Source organism: Saccostrea cucullata, unplaced genomic scaffold (assembly GCF_032062105.1).
Source record: "Saccostrea cucullata isolate Sc308-1 unplaced genomic scaffold, CSIRO_AGI_Scuc_v1 ctg671, whole genome shotgun sequence".
Classification (NCBI taxonomy): Eukaryota; Metazoa; Mollusca; class Bivalvia; order Ostreida; family Ostreidae; genus Saccostrea; species Saccostrea cuccullata.
In genome coordinates this window covers 220,744-237,634 of record NW_026925346.1, presented here as the reverse complement: position 1 = coordinate 237,634, position 16,891 = coordinate 220,744, and positions in this window count along the sequence as shown.

Below are 16,891 nucleotides of genomic sequence, written 5' to 3'. Positions count from 1 at the left end.
GAGTGGGCTAGCTGGGATTACTAAAGAAGTACAAACAGTGTATATACACTGTGTATATATGAACTTCAACGATAGGCCTAAACATGGTAAACAGCAACAGGGTATGTCAGTCAACGTAATGTAAGGGGAGGGTGTAAAGAGAGAGATTCAATGCTATATTTGAATAATAATAATAAAAAAAATCTTTTCCCAAATTATTTTCATCCTTTCAAAATTATACCATGTTTCTTCAACATTTAAGAATTAGTTATAGACTTGACATAATTACGGTACCAGGTACTACACTAGGATTGCGGAATGGTTTCTTGTCTAACCAATTATGAAATAATTAATTTACTCCTAACAGAGACATATAAGAAATATTTTATGAAATTTGAAACTGTTACAATTATTTCAAAGGTGTAATAATGTCAAAAGAAATCATGTCCAAGATAATTTTTTTCATTCTTGAAAACTTGATAATCGAGTGAACGTGTTATATTCAGTTACCTGCGCAATTATAATCGGCGATAAATTTCAGTAATTTGGACTATCTCCGTATAATGTATATATAGTTGACAGAACAAGATGATAAGCAAAGAAAAGACAGGTTTTACATTGCTAACGGATCGAAAGAGGCAAAGGCTAAAATATGTCACGAGAAAGCAAAGAGTACAATAGCGGAAAAAAGCTGTATAATTCATGTAATTTGTCATCGGAAAGCACGATTTTCTCGCGGTAAGCTATTTTGAATCGCGGAAAAGAGATACTGCGTGTCTCAGTTCTGTAGCTTTCGCTGAATATTCAGCAAAAGCCACAGGACTGGATGAGGGATGAGAATGAAGTGAATAGATCCCCTACCCTGACAACTATTATATGCATGTGAACGATGAATGATAGACATCGATGTTCTTAAACGCGCATAGACATATTTTCTCAAAACATATTAAAGATCTTATTTTATCTAAAAAAGTTATTGAAACTTCAAATTTCTGGACGGGTTTGAAAACCTTTTTTTAAGGAGAGTTATCTAAAGGTGGAACAAAATTAATATCTAATCAAAGGCAGGAAAAATTAACAGTCTGTTGTGTAATTCAGTATTTTAGTCAGGACGGGTATAAGTGAGGCCAATGGAAAGAGTGTCAAAAAGTCATCTTGATTATTGTAGGGCTGTACTTATATATGCAGTTTTAGCTGTTCCCGCCCTGAATCTCTTCTAATGTAATTTTTTCGTTAGGGAATCTGGTAAGGTATGCTAGTGAATATTTCCCAGTAAATTCATTACGGTAACACAAACGGAAATTACTTTCCTACAGGCTTGTAGTTTGATCGAGTCTATCGTTATCAATTTAAAGGTACTTGGACACAGATTTGAAGTCTAAATTTTCTCTATAATATTACGACTTATATATTTTAATAGCATTTCAAACAAAAATTATAATTAAAAATCTTATTTCATTTAAAAGTTATTAAAACTTCAAATCTTTCGCGGGTTTGATCGACACATGCTTGCACTTTCACTAACCTTATTCTTAATCCTCAGGAAAAGTGGCAATCTTGTGTGTATTAATGAGAAATATTTAAACTTTTATCCAGAAAAATAATTTTATTCAGAGTAGAGATGTTAGAAAGCAAAACTCCTTCACAAGTATCGTCATTCCGAACTAAGCGTTTCGTACATGGTTTAGTAAATTTTTGTTTATGTTCAGAATTCACCGGGTGCGTTCTAAATCGTCACAGTCTGCTTACCACAACTGCACGGACTGACAATATATTGTGTGTTTGTTATGCTTTCGAACATGTATACTCTGAATTTTCTGGATTATAGTATTAATATTTTTCACATATACACAACGAGATTGCCACTTTTCCTAAGGATTAAGAATAACATTAATTTGTAAAAGGATGTGTCAATCAAACCCGCCAAAAAAATTGAAATATTAATATCTTTTATATGAAATAAGATTTTTAATCAATTTTTGTGTGAAATGCTAGTAAAATATATTAGTTGTAATATTATAGAGAAAATAATAACTTCAAATCTGTGTCTAAGTACCTTTAAGGACACACATCTTTTTTCTTAAAAAGAGTACATTAATACGGTGTGTTCCCATTTCGCCTTAACTGTGAAATTCAGGTAAGAAAAAGTTAAAAAGTACTAAGGCGAAATGGGAATTTTAGTATTTGTAAATATTAGTATTAGGTTGATATAAAAATTTAAATGTAAAAAAAAAATTGAATTGAATTTAATAATTAATGGGAATTTATGATATTGTGAATGAAATAATACATGTAATACTAAAAATAACTTTATGCTTAATGTATTAAATCTTCATCACCTTAATTCACCTGAGAGCTTACTAAGGCGAAATGGGAATGTTAATTTTTACAGTTAAGGCGAGATGGGAACAAACCGCATGTCGGCGAATTAAAATAAAATATTGGACAACGTATAGATAAATGTTTGACAAACTTCACATCTTTATAAATTATAATGATATCAACAGAAACTGCATGACAATACAACTATACAATTTATTCTTTTGCCTTAGCATAGGGTAACTTCAAAAGCCGTAACGGTTGTTCTTGAGGAAAACAAAATCGTGTGAAATACCGGTATTTAAGAAAATAATTTAATTTTTAACAGGATAATTTAATTTCAAATCAGTGATGAAAATTGAAATCTTATGAGTTCTAAATAGTTGTTCTTTCACTGAACTTCTTAAAATAAATGTAGGTTATTTTTATAAATATGTTTTCTTGTGTAACTTATGAATTATTATACAATAATTTTAAATGATTGAATAAAAAAAAAACGAATTGAATCATCATCTTGCGGAGACTGTGTGTGTACATGCACGACAACAGCCCTTTGTTCCCTTCAGGTAGAAAACCCTCTCAAATCACATAGAATATACAAAACATACACAGTGACAGGTGTCTTCCTGACACGTGTCTCCCCCTGATATGACACGTGAGGACAGGTGCCCGTAGTTACACAGACCGTAACAACGTTTTCAAAAGACTTTGTGGGTTTTTTTGCCGGGTGTGGGGGGCTTCCCAAGAAAAGAAGACAAACAAAACAAATAAATTAATAAAGGAAAACCTAATAAACAACAATTTTCTTAATATCTTAAACAATATGTACTATAGCAAAATACTAGTAATTTAATACTCAAACCCCACCCTATTCGATGAATGAGTTTTATCAGATCAGTCTACATTGATTTCTTTGTAACTACATGTATACTTACTCTTCTTTATTTTGTTTTTTAATCAATTGTCGAAACTTGTTTCTTTATGAATGATTTCTATGTAACTGCAATAAGTCTTATTTTTCTCTATTCCAATTCACGCATTCGATATATGAGTTTACCAACACTAATGTACGAGGGCCGTTCAAAAATTACGCGGACTGTGCTATTATTTACTCTTACAGACGTCATATAGTTATAAAATTTCACAGAAATATCTATCTTTAAGATTTCAATAAATTTTGGGCAAAATTTCTGTATTTTAAAAAAATTCTACTAAAATTATCGGTATGTTGATATCGTTGATGGAGAGGTACGGCGCACGACAAAAAAAATTGAAGCAAAAGCATGCAGATTCAAAAGTTTAACTAATTGATTTTCTAAAATTCGCGATATTTTTTAACAATTTTCTCAATAGTGCCTTTAAATTGTTCTATTATTATGTATTTAGATTTCGAACGTAATATTTGAAGTACTAACAGAAATATAGTGAATTTTCTCTGATGCGATTCCCGTGAAAACGACTGTGAAAATGACGTCTCCTGAATTGACGGCGCACCACACTTTTGTTAAAATATGTGTAATGCTCGAGATATCGGCAACATAGATCCAAAATAGGCATAATAAAACAAGTAGTAAACTAGGCTACTCGTGACATTCGCCCACAAATAGCAAAATGAAATTTTAGACAGTTAGACCTCTGTAAAAAGGCTATACGGGAGGACGGGAAGAAGATTATAGACGAAAGGTTAACTTTATCCGGACTGTAAAGAACGTGATTGAGAGTCACTAATATCACACTATATCTCATAAGTAGTTTTTGGTTTAAAAAAAATATTCTTTACTTGTTTAATCGATTTTAAGCTTGACAAGAAATGGTTTTTTGATGTTGAGTAGATAAGGTAAATCAAACTATACAGGTACTCAAGGGAAAATGTTGAGAAAATGAAAGCTCAATCACATATTTTTTATAATGCTTGTGACGTCGAAGATTTTGCTGCGCCGTGACTTAAGGGTATGTCCTGAAAAATCACGCAAAATTAATATCAGTTTCCAACATTTTGATATGAAATTTTGAAGACCATATAAGAAAAGATTTTTTTATATTATTTGTGAAATTTTGCCCGATTATGTCGTCAAATATTTCTTCTGTGCAACAAGTCCGCGTAATTTTTGAACGGCCCTCGTAATAAATGAAATTTAAATTACCTTGCGTTCACAGTCAAAACATTTTATCACAAATATCACAAAAATATACATCTAGGTATTCTAGGCATGTTTGAAGGGTAAATTAATTATTTTGATTCAGGACATGTACGTGTACACGTTTGAATAATAATATAATGTATATCCAATAACGTAATCGTACTTTACATAATAAAATATTAATGTATTTAATTAATATTTTATTATGTAAAGTACGATTACATTTTTGGATATACATTATATTATTATTCAAACGTGTACACGTACATGTCCTGAATCAAAATGATTAATTAAATGTACGAAGGAACTTCAAGGATATAGAAGTAACAATCTGAGAATAATCTAATTTTTCTGTAATAATACTATGTTTTGAAAGCTCCTTTCACACATTTTGTTTCCGGAAAATACGCAAATTCAAGCATTAAATGTAAATTAATGTACCGAACGGAAAACTTAAGTTACAGGAATCTCTCCCCCCTCCCCTCCCCCCAAAAATAAATTAGAACGTGGTGCATACATTAGGTGTTTTTTTTAAGCAATATGAGCTGTATCTTTGAGAATTTTATTTTGCTGGCAAATGTGCTATTATGATTAATTTGTATGTAATTTAAACCCTTTTGACCAATTGGCCCAAAATAAAGTTTAAAAAGTTTCAGAAGAAATATTTATTTACAACCGAATACATTATACAGTTTTATATAAGAAATCATTATTGTACAGCTAGGACGACAATAATTCAATTTTGCTTCATTTAAAGCTATTAATAAAAAAAAATTTCCATCGCAAATATAAACAGCAGAAGTTTATAAATGATTTATTTTTCTGTCAATAAATTAGTTAATTACAAATTTGCAATGAATTTTTTTTTTTTTTTTTTTTTTTTTTTTTTGCTTCTTAATCGTTTTTGGAGGCCCCCTTCTTATATATGATTCTATGCAAAGATGCTGGGGACACCAACCTGGGACCCCCCCTTTCTACAATTTCTGGATCCGCCCCTGTATATACTAGTATATTGGTCCCTGCATCATGGTAAAATGACTACGATCAGTTCCTTCAAATTGTTTATTTGATGTACAGGTTTTGAGAAATTTATATCAGCTTTCATTTTGCGTTAAATGCATAACTGTAGCTCCCCGAAAAAAATATTTTGAAAGACCGGAGAGCTACAGTCAGACCCCCCCCCCCTTCCCATCTGCATTCTACAGGAATCTTTCATTGAATATTAAATATTGAAATATTTTATACAAAATACTTCAAAAAGTTAGTTATTTCTGAAGATGGTCCAAAAATGGTATAGTGAAACTTCGGTTGTTAAGGTACAGGTACGCGAAGGAAAGCAAATATACGCAAAAATCTACAGATTTAGCGAACTGAAAGGACAGAGTTTTTTCTTCAAATTATAAGACGTATAAATATATCTATATTACAGAAAAATCTTTCTCTTTCATTCTCTCTTCTCTGTGTACAAAAATAAAGTGGGATGGGTGGGGTTCCAACCACCGACACCCCTCTGGATCCGCCCGGCAATGATATGGGCCCCTTTTTTAACAAACTTTGCTCTGCTAAAATTTTTTTTCATTTTCACGCAAAACACGGAAACACATTTTTTTAAATCGGAGTGTGTAGTTTATTTTTTTTAAAGTAAAATCTATATTTTCAACTTCGGTAGGTTTTTTTTTACATAACAATATAAAACACAAATTAAACTGAATGTATTTGTAAATGGTATGATACCTGTAGAAATTAGAAAAAAAAAACCAAAACCATGTAACCCCCCCCCCCTGAGTTTGATTACAGGGGCATGAAATATAGTGTACACCCTGATATGATCCAAGTCAGTAAAACGCTTTATTAAAAAAGGGCATGAAATCGAAAGTAAGAACAAGAACTGAAGAAGATTAAAGGGATAATTCATGCAAGTGTAAATCATTCTGTTTGAGTTTATTGATTTAAACTGTGTGAATTACTCCATTAACATCACCTCCAACTTTACCATGACCAAAAGTTAGCAGACGGAAGTGCCTTGAATGTGTCAAACTGTAAGTACGGTTAACATGGTTCGTACTGCGCAAACGGATTAACACAATTTGCATACGTTAGGCCACATTCTGTCACATAACAGTCCATCTGATAACATTTTGATTGAAAATTTAGGGCTATCTTGTCAGTGTAAGAATTTAAATAAGATTTGTTCAGATAATGGCACACTATTTAAAGGGGAGTTAATAAAGAAATATGTATATTAATAGCTATCTTTCAAAGGTGACTTTTTCTTCTTCAAATCAATGCAATCATGACCCTTAGGGGAAGGATGGGGCCACAGTAGGGAATCAAAATTTTACATATTAGGAATACCAAGCAAACTGGGTCTTCAGATAACGTCAGCTAAAAAGTAGGTCACAAAGACTTACATTTGAATTTTATGGCTATATTTAAATATTTCCATTTCTAATTTTTTTCTCTGTGATAACTCTTTGAAATTTAGGAGAGGTCAGTTTTTGATGATTCTGCCGGAATGTAAATTATGCAGCCAGATCGATAGGTCAGGAGCTAAGGAGGCTTAATATGCATGCAAATCTTGTGCCCATCTGTCTGTGTCTGATGCTAAGGAGGTCAAATATGCATGTAAATCTCGTGTGGCTGTCTTTGTGTTTGACGTCAGTGGGCGAGGACTATTGAAATTGGCATGGGAGTCCTTGTGTAATTTTAATCGATTAGTCTACATTTTTAAAGTCTAAATCTAAAATTTTTAATATTTCACAGTTAAATGGAAATATTACCCGAAACCCGTTATGAAAATTATCCCATGTTTCCCACTATCGTTGATGCCCTGGCATACTAGACTAACTAGACAGTGATTCCTTAAATATCTCCGGTACTTATTGGCTTAGAATCATCATCCTTGGTCAGTTGATGCATCATAGATCTTCAGAGTGTTTTAACCAAAATGTAGGTCATGATGACCTACTATTGGAATTTCAAGGCTTTGTGATAGATTGTACAATTTATCAGAAGAGGGATGAAAGGATCTTAGGGCTAATGTTCTCGTTAAACACTGACATCCACACACAAATAAGAGGAAACAGTACAACATACTCAAAATGGGTAGATACAAAAAATCCTATTGGAGTAATATTTTAAATTCCTAAGGGATTTTTTTAAAACTAAGATTATGAAATTAAGAAGAAGATGGCACAAAATAATAATCCTATAAGAATAACTCTCAAATTCCTATGGGAATTTTAATCCTAAGGGATTTTTTTTCCTAAGGGAGAAAAAAATTCCCTTAGGAGAAATTTTTTTTCCTATAGGATATATTTTCTCCCATAGGATTTATTTTTCTCCTTTAGGAAAATAAATTCCCTTAGGAAATTAAATTCTCCCATGGTAAATTTAAGTCCTACAGGAATTTTTAAATATCCTGCAGGAAATTAAGAAATCCTGCAGGATTTTGATAATATCCCTCAGGAATTTTATTTTTCCTACAGGAACTTTATATTTCCTATGGGAATTTTTTGTTCAAAGTTGATTATCTCACCTGACAGGTGAGATTTACCTGTAACAAAGGTAGTTATGAACTCTGTGAGTGATGGTCTACCACTTGGTATACATGATTTTTATGTGAAATGAGGATTTGGCGGGCGCCAAAATGCCACTTTTGAAGTGGCATAATTATCCGGAACAGTGTTTATTCAAACACAGCACCGTATTCATGAATACTAATATGAATATTGTACACAAACGGCAGCGCTTTGAAGTACTACACTGGCGCTGACTGGTAACGGAACCTCTTTGAAGTACTACACAAATGGAAGCTCTGTGAATTGCGCAATGCAGTAGCGAGAAACAAGACAATAGGTGTCACTTCAATATATATACAGACGGGCACCTGCCGGATATCACTAGCAGTCAGTTACGCAATGTTGACCCAACATGTAGACTCAGAGGACACCCTCAGATCAGCCCGGCCCCTCTTTTTCATTCTTTCTCACACACTTAAAAGAAATCTAATTAATAAAACACAGAAAATTAAATTTTTATGAGATTAAATTTGCGATGCATTTATAATTATTTTCTATATAATCCAACTGGGCTTCAAAACTATATTTATTTATTTTATTTTTGATACAACATGTATTTTTATCTCTACTAATCAGATCTGTTATAAACAAATATCTAAAATTACAGTGTTCGTAATTAATTAGACGTTTCTGTAAGCGATAGACATTATAATTCATTATCCCAAGACCCCCTTCAAAATAAAGAAATAAACCGAACTAATCAGAAAGAAAAACTAATTAAAAGATTTAATTTGTTACCAAAAATGAAAAAAAAAAAAACGAAAAGAGAACTTCAAGTAAAAAAGGACACGAGGCTTGTATATTCTTTTATAATTGCCTTTCATGTTATATCAAGTATACAGTATTAAGTGTTTGGAATTAATTTGTTGAAGGTACAAATTTCTCTTCAACAACCTTATACATGTATGTACGATGTACTTAAAAATTTGTCAGAATTTAGAATTTATTTTCTCTCAATACAATTCAGGAAAGGTTGCGTGATTCACTGTTGTAAACAATCGGAAGTCACTGTAAATTTCGGACATCAGGAACGAGCATAAAATACTTTATTTTCAGTGATGGTTTGGTAAAGATTCTTAAGCGGCGATAATTAACGGCATATCATTTTTTGTCACAGATACTAGTATTTGTTCTTGAACTAGTCTGTAATATCTGTAAATGGACAGTTAAGGGCCTAGTAGTAATAGAAATAAAAATCACATGTAGTATACGAAAAGCATAAAAATTTGAAGAAAAAAAACGCATAGTAGTTTAATGCAGTCCTACGTGTATTGTACAACCATCTGATATTTACGGCAAATTTACAGAGTGAATGAAAAAAAAAATATGCATTCCACTTTAAGAAAAAATTAGTGTGATCTGATTATTGGCAAGTGAAAATATCTATTCATCGATTTATTTGATAAGACAGTTCTCGAAAATAAATGAGTAATATTACGAGGTAAATCAAGTGAAAATTAATTTTGAACAATAGTTTTTGTAATTGATTTTTTTGTAAAGGGGAGGACGTTCTTAGTTTTCAGAACTTGTTTCCGATTCTTTCTTGTAACATCTAAACAATAAAATATTTTTAAACAAGCCAAGCGGTAACTTGATATAAAATCTGACATTTCAGGTAGTAAGTACACGAGCACCTAATCCCATGCTTGCAGAGAATCACGAGTTTAACATGCTAAAGCCAAGTATTCATGTGACCTTGACATAAAATTAAAAATAAAATTTAAAAAAGTAACAAATAAATGAAATGACAGACCGTGTAAAGTATCGCTTGTACATTTACATGTAAGTTGTATATCATCTTTACTATAATCACATCAAACAGAACAAAATGACTACCGGTATTATACATTGTCAATAAACTGGAGGAGGAGGGGGGGGGGGGGGGGGTTACTGCATGACTGACGCAGGTCTGCACAATGCGTATATCATGAGCGGCCTAAAAGTTAGAGTTCAATGCACAAAAAAACTTCTTTTGCGAAGAAAATTTACCTTACACGTATTCATTTTAACATTTTTAAGAGTCAAAGAGAAACAATTACGAATTAATGTATATTCACTCGCACAGCAAGATTTTCATACACTTCTGGTAATTGAACTGTTGTAATTGCATTAATATATTTTACAGGTTTAATTGGCGAATGCTTAAAAGATTTAATCTCTATCTGTATTATGCATAATTGTCATGGAAGAGTTTTCATTTTGAATTCAAATTTAAACCTTTCAATTAATCAATTAAGTACAGGTATGTATAATAATGCTGACAATCTATGAACTTACGCAAAGCTGTGTACCTATAAATACCGGTAAATAATATGACTGTACATATAGTGTTGATGAGGGGGTTGGGGTATTTTCCTGATAATGTATTAGAAATTTAGAAATAGAAGTCAATAAACTAGAAAAACATTTTCTTCACTGTTACGAATGCAGTACATTTTGCATGTAAGGAATTTCGATGTACAACTCGTATACATCTGTAAACGAATGTAGCTCATCAATATTATAGCTAACTTTTTTTATGATTGACAGTCGGTATACATTACTTATTGATCTTGAATTGGGTAGATTATTGTTGTGTTGACATTAAATTGTCAAACACTGAATACTGTACCACAATGAGGAACAGCTAAAGTCGGACAGCATCGAATGTCGGACAGTTTTCTCTTTCAGAATAAAATCGTTTCTAAATTTAGTGTCATGTGTATTTTTCTTTCAGTATCTCCGTCTACAGAATGTTTTTGGTTGTTTCGTACATATATAGTCGTGAAAACGTTTGAAAAAATGTCTAAAATTTGCAGGATACATACGCATCTCATGGATCCGGATAAAATTCGCATGCTCACCGAGAGCGCACCTGTCGACAGTGACCTAGTTATCCTTGGCGAAATCTTCAGTTTGCCGTCGATACTCTGTGATTGCCAGTATATTTTGTAATTAAATCATACTTTTACATGATAAATATAAATTATTCCCATAATAATAACTTTATGGTGGATATTTATTTATAAAACCATGAAAATTAAACTGTCCGACTTTACATACTCGGTCATTTAAAGTCGGAGCGGACAGCACATTATATTGAATAAATTGTATTTTAATCGTCATATTTTAAAAAAATTAGAACAATTTATTATAATGTTATTAAACTAACTGGCAATTTAAGAGTATTTAAGCTGTTGTAAATCAAATTCTGCCGATTCGCTGCAACTTTTTGGAAGGAAGAAATAAAAAAAAAACCGTTTTATCACTTACCTGATAGAAATTGTTTCATTTCAGAAAAAAACAATGAAAAACACGTAAAGCAAAAACGATCTCATAAAATCTTAACAGCAACAGACTGATATATTATTGCAGAGAAATGAAATACTGTATACATAAACCGAGGAAAATAAAAGAAGGGGAAAGAAACACAACAAAACAAAATCTATGAAAAAAAATCAACAAAGTAATTTTTTTTTCGTGGCTTTATTTGAGTTTCATGTTTATAACTCATCACTCATTCAGGAAAAAGAAAGGTTTCTTTCTTGAAAATTAAATAAGTTACAGATTACTGATTCTAATGTAAAGATAGTGGGGTATATAGTTTTCTGACTATAAAAATTATATAAAATGGGATTGATTTTGGGGACAATATAAACAAAAAAAATTATTCACACAATAACCCATGGGTTTATAGATTATAGATCGCAAAATACATGCACTACATGCTAATTTAAATTTCTTGGTATATAAAATTTATGGAAAAATCGAAATAATCCACACGATTACTAAGTATATTATACGTAAAAATAACTAAATGTTCACGAATCTTTTCCCGGGCACTTGGTATCATTTTTGTAAGCTGGGGAGGGGCTAGAAAATTAAATTTAAAAAAATCAACTTTCCTGAGTGAAGGAAGAGAACGACAAGAAAGAAGGCGTGGGTAATGGTCCAAACTCAAAGAAAATTCTATGTTGGAGGTTGATGGAAGGATACGTTCCATTTGATTACATTTTTCAAAACCGAATTTTATTCATAAATATTAACAGATTACCCTGATTTGACGGTAATAAAAAGGTAGCGGTGGGACAAACAGCCTTTCAATGAACTTGAATTTTCAATAGTGTAAATTTTTTTTTATATAATTCCAAAAAAAAAAAAACCAGAAATAATTTTTATTAGATTCAGATAAAAATGCTTTAATTTTTCAAGTGTAAAGATCTTTCCTGTTAAATCAGTATTTCCTGCAAAAAAAAGAAATAAAATAAAATTCCCCCATAAAATATATATTAATAGTTTTATCAATATTTTGTGTCTAGTCTAGATTAATTTTATTAAATGTTTTAATCAGCCTTTATTAATGACGACCAGCAATCTCTTTGTAAGGATGTTACGCCAGTGTTGTGTGTACACCGTTTAACACAGCCAAATGTTACCCCTGGGCTGAAAACCCTCCCAAATCACATAGAATATACAAAAAATACACTAACACAGTAGCAGGTGTCTTCGTGACACGTGTACCCACTTGTGACACGTGCGGACAGGTGCCCGTGACTACAGGGGCATCGCATTGATTGAAACTTACCTGATTAATTTGCGATGATTTTAATTTATGTTTCTATGAAATAAGCTTCTCTATATCAATTTCTATTTAATTTCATACATGTAATACAATTTTGTCGAAAATAGAATATTGAAAGTGTCAATTTAATTTAACTTTGCTTTGCAGAATACACAGATTTAAACTAGCTGACAAATTAACCTAAAGTTCATGATAAATTTAAGTCAAATCTTTTGATATCTTTTTCAAAATATGCATTGTCAAGAAAATGCTTTTTTAAACCAATTAAAACATATATTAAGACGGAACTTTCAATTATACGGAAATACATTGTTCTGATGTTACGATCCAAATGTTTGCCCTCAAGTTCCCTGGAAAACCTGTTGTCCTCTTTACCCTATATCATAAGCATATGTGGTAATTATAACTGTGCAATTTTGATCGTTTAAAGAAAACAAATACAACGCAGTTAAAATTAGTTATCAAAGCAAAATACCCCCGGGTATTAGATAATTGTTTTGTACCAGCTTAGCTTAAAAAGAAGACTAGAGAAACTCTTTTTTCCCCCAGAAAATGAAATGAAATTACCAGTAAAAATAGGAGACATTTGGAAAATCAAGGAGTTTTGAATACTCCCGTACTTTACTGCAAAATACAATTTTCACTAATAAATGAAATGAGATTCAAATAAGGTCAACACACACCATATCAAATAGATGAGCATTTCAAGTATTTTCAATTCATGCGAGAGTAGTCTTTACAAAGAACTTATGTGTAATATATATTTTAACAATTCTAATTTCTATAAAAAATATTACCTAGTGTAGCAATATTTATTGTTACAGACAATAATTGCAAACTCGACAAATGCATGCAAACGTTTCTTGAATATTAGACTTGAGAATATGAAAATAGAATGAAAGATATGCACTAAAATTATATACTACTGTAAGTCCACACTTTATCTTATTTTATTTCATATTATTGAGTTTTGAACACCTCAGTGCCTCTCAGTATGTCCACAGTAGCCTCAGTTAAAACCTCTGTATCACACAGTATCAGCTCAGTTCCCTCAGACAAACCTCAGTGCCCCTCAGTACTTCCACAGCAGCAACAGTGCTAACCTCAGTGCTCCTCAGTAGCACAACAGAATGCACAGTAAAAACCTCAGTGCAACTCAGTACTTCCTCAGTTTCTCAGTAGTAGCCTCAGTACAACTCAGGGTTTTCTCAGTACCACTCAGTACTTCCTCAGGGTTTTGTTGGATTCTCAGTGCTTTTTAGTTACAGTATATGCAGGTGATGAATGTATATTGCTGCATAAGTAAGGGAAGTTGACGAAAGTCAAAAGTTAAAGTCATCACGTTTATCATATAGCTTGGTTGTTAGATTACCATTAGTGTCTTTTTCAAGTAAAATATCCAAGTATGAAAAAGTATAAAATTATAAAATTATAAAACAGTATAAAAGTATAAAATTAATGACATTTCCAATAGATTCATAAACCGCTAGGTCAAGACCTTGCGTATCGTATTACTGAATTCCCCCTTAACTTAACCTAGCGTCCTATCTTGGTACCTGTAAATCTTAGATTGTTGAAACTGTAAAGAGAAAAATGATTTGATTACTTTGTGGGATTTGTTATGTGCAAGTGTGTGTATCGTTTAATCAAAAATATCGCCGACTTATATATACAAAGATTGAGAGTTTGTGAGAACAAGTACCATATAGTAGTCAGTACCTCTGACTTATAAATAGTCAAAAGTATAAGACTTATAAATGGTCAAAGTTCACATTAATCATGTTAATGTATGATAAAAACATAAATCTAAGCATATTACTATTAGATACCAAAGGTTATATCCCCCCCCCCCATTCATTGCCTGACGTCACGGCGTCAGGCTGTATAAGGATTGATATTTGCAAAATCCGAAACTAATAGATTATACCCAGAGAGCTAGATTTTGTGCAAACTGATTTACATTGGAATTCTTTACCTGCATTTTAAAAGAAAGTTTTCAGAAAAAAGAATGATATTACTGAGGCAAAATACTGTAGTGCTTACTTCCTTTAATCTTTTTGCATGAAACAATTATTCCATGTGATTCATCTTTTCAAAACGTCCGTGTATCCTTTTTTCTGCAATTCTATACTACTGGATCAGTCCATTTATATTCTACAATAGGGGTGAATCGCTCCTTTCCTACCAAATGTTACATTGAGCTATTCCTTGGATTGTTCTATTGTGTGGATGGATGTGCTAACGTCTATTGAATAAAATGAAGTTTATCCTTTTAACCTCCTTCTAATACTTTAGTAATTCTATCTACAAATTTTATCTCATTCTTTTCAGTAACATATCGTATATTTCAGTATATGGACATGCAACACTAAAGAAATGATTTTTTAGGTCACCTGAGTCATGTGAGTAAACTAAGGTGACCTATTGCTATCCGTTTTCATCCGTCGTCGTACGTCGTACGTCAACTTTTGAACATTTTTAACTTCTTCTCTGTAACTACTGTACCAATTTCAACTAAATTTGGTATACAGCATCTATGGATAAAGGGGAACATAAATTGTGAATTTCATGGTCCCTGTCCCCCTGGGGCCTGAGGAGTGGGGCCAAAACCACTAAAACTAATGCAATCTTTAAAAATCTTCTTCAGAGTGTTGACATGATTGTAATCAGCATTGAGTCCTCTACCAAAATTGTGAAATTCATGGCCCCTGGGTTAGGGGTTCTGGTGTTAGGGTGGGGCTATATAGATCATATAGTAATTAAAAGTGCATTATTTCTTTGAAAATCTTCTTCTCTGCTCCTGGGTATTAAATTAACTAACTAAGAACATAGTTATGATAACCAAGAGTGCCTCTTCAATAATTGTGAATAACATGACCCAAGGGTCAGTTGTTCTGGTGCTAGGGCGGGGCTCTATTGATTGTTTAGTAAAAGAGCATTATTTCTTTGAAGATCTTCTTCTCTGCTCCTGTGTATTAAATAAACTAACCAAGAACATAGTTATGATGACCAAGAGTGCCTCTTCAATAATTGTGAATTTTATGGCCCCAGGGTCAGTTGTTCTGGTGTTAGGGCGGGGCTCTATTGATTGTATAGTAAAAAAAAACATTAATTCTTCAAAAATCTTTGACTCTGCTCTTCGGTATTAAACAAGCTAACTAAGTACATAGTTATGATTAACAAGAGTGCATCCTCCAAAATTGTTAATTTTATGGCCCCCGGGTCAGGGGTTCTGTTGTTAGGGTGGGGCTCTATTGATAATATAGTGAAAATGTATTAATTCTTCAAAAATCTTCTTCTCTCCTCCTGGGTATTAAACCAATAAACTATAAACATAGTTATGTTGAGGAAAGATGCCTCTTCCTAATTGGTGAATGTCATGGCCCCTGGTCAGGGGTTTTGGTGTAAGGAGGGAACTCTTTTGATTATACAGTGAAAATGCATGAATTCATTAAAATCAATGAACTATATACATGTACATTGTTATGCTGAGGAAGGATACCTCTTCCAAATTTCATGGCCCCTGGGTCAGGGGTTCGGGTGTTAGGATGGGGCTCTAATGATTATATACAGTGAAAAAGCATGAATTCTTTGAAAATCTTTTCCATTGCTCCTGGGTATTATGCCAATGATCTTAGAATATATTTATGATAAAGAAAGGTGCATCTAGCAAAATGATTAATTTCATGTTCTCTGGGTCAGGGGTATCGGAATGGAAGGAGTGGGGGGGGGGGGTAACAGTACATAGTCTGAAAATAAATAAATGCTTTGAAATCTGCTTTTTGTTATTAATCAACCATTTATGATGAACTAAAATTTATGATAAATTTCCAAAATTTTGAAATATGTGGCCCCAGGGTCAGCGGTTCCTGTAGGGTGGGGTGCACCACTGGTTATAAAGTGAAGATGCATTTTCTCTTTCTTACTCTGATCTAACTTTGGGTATTAAAAACTAGAGTAAGCATTCTAGGTGTATAATTATGATAAAAAATGGTGCTTCTTTCAAAATTGTGAATTTCGTGGCATCTAGTTTAAAACACGAACCTAATTCAATATTTGGAAAGTTGTTTCATCATAATCAGGTGACCTATAAGGCTCATGGGCCTCTTTTTCTCTAATTTGTTTCCCGATTCCATGGTTTGTTTACTACATAAATGGACTAGTCCAAAAATAAACAACGCAGTTCAACATGTCATGGAACATTTGTATCCCAGTTTCGGATGCACACTTTTCACATAATTTCGTTTTTCTTTATATATTAATTTCGTTTCTCTTTATATATTAATTTCGTTTTTCTTTATTTAATAATT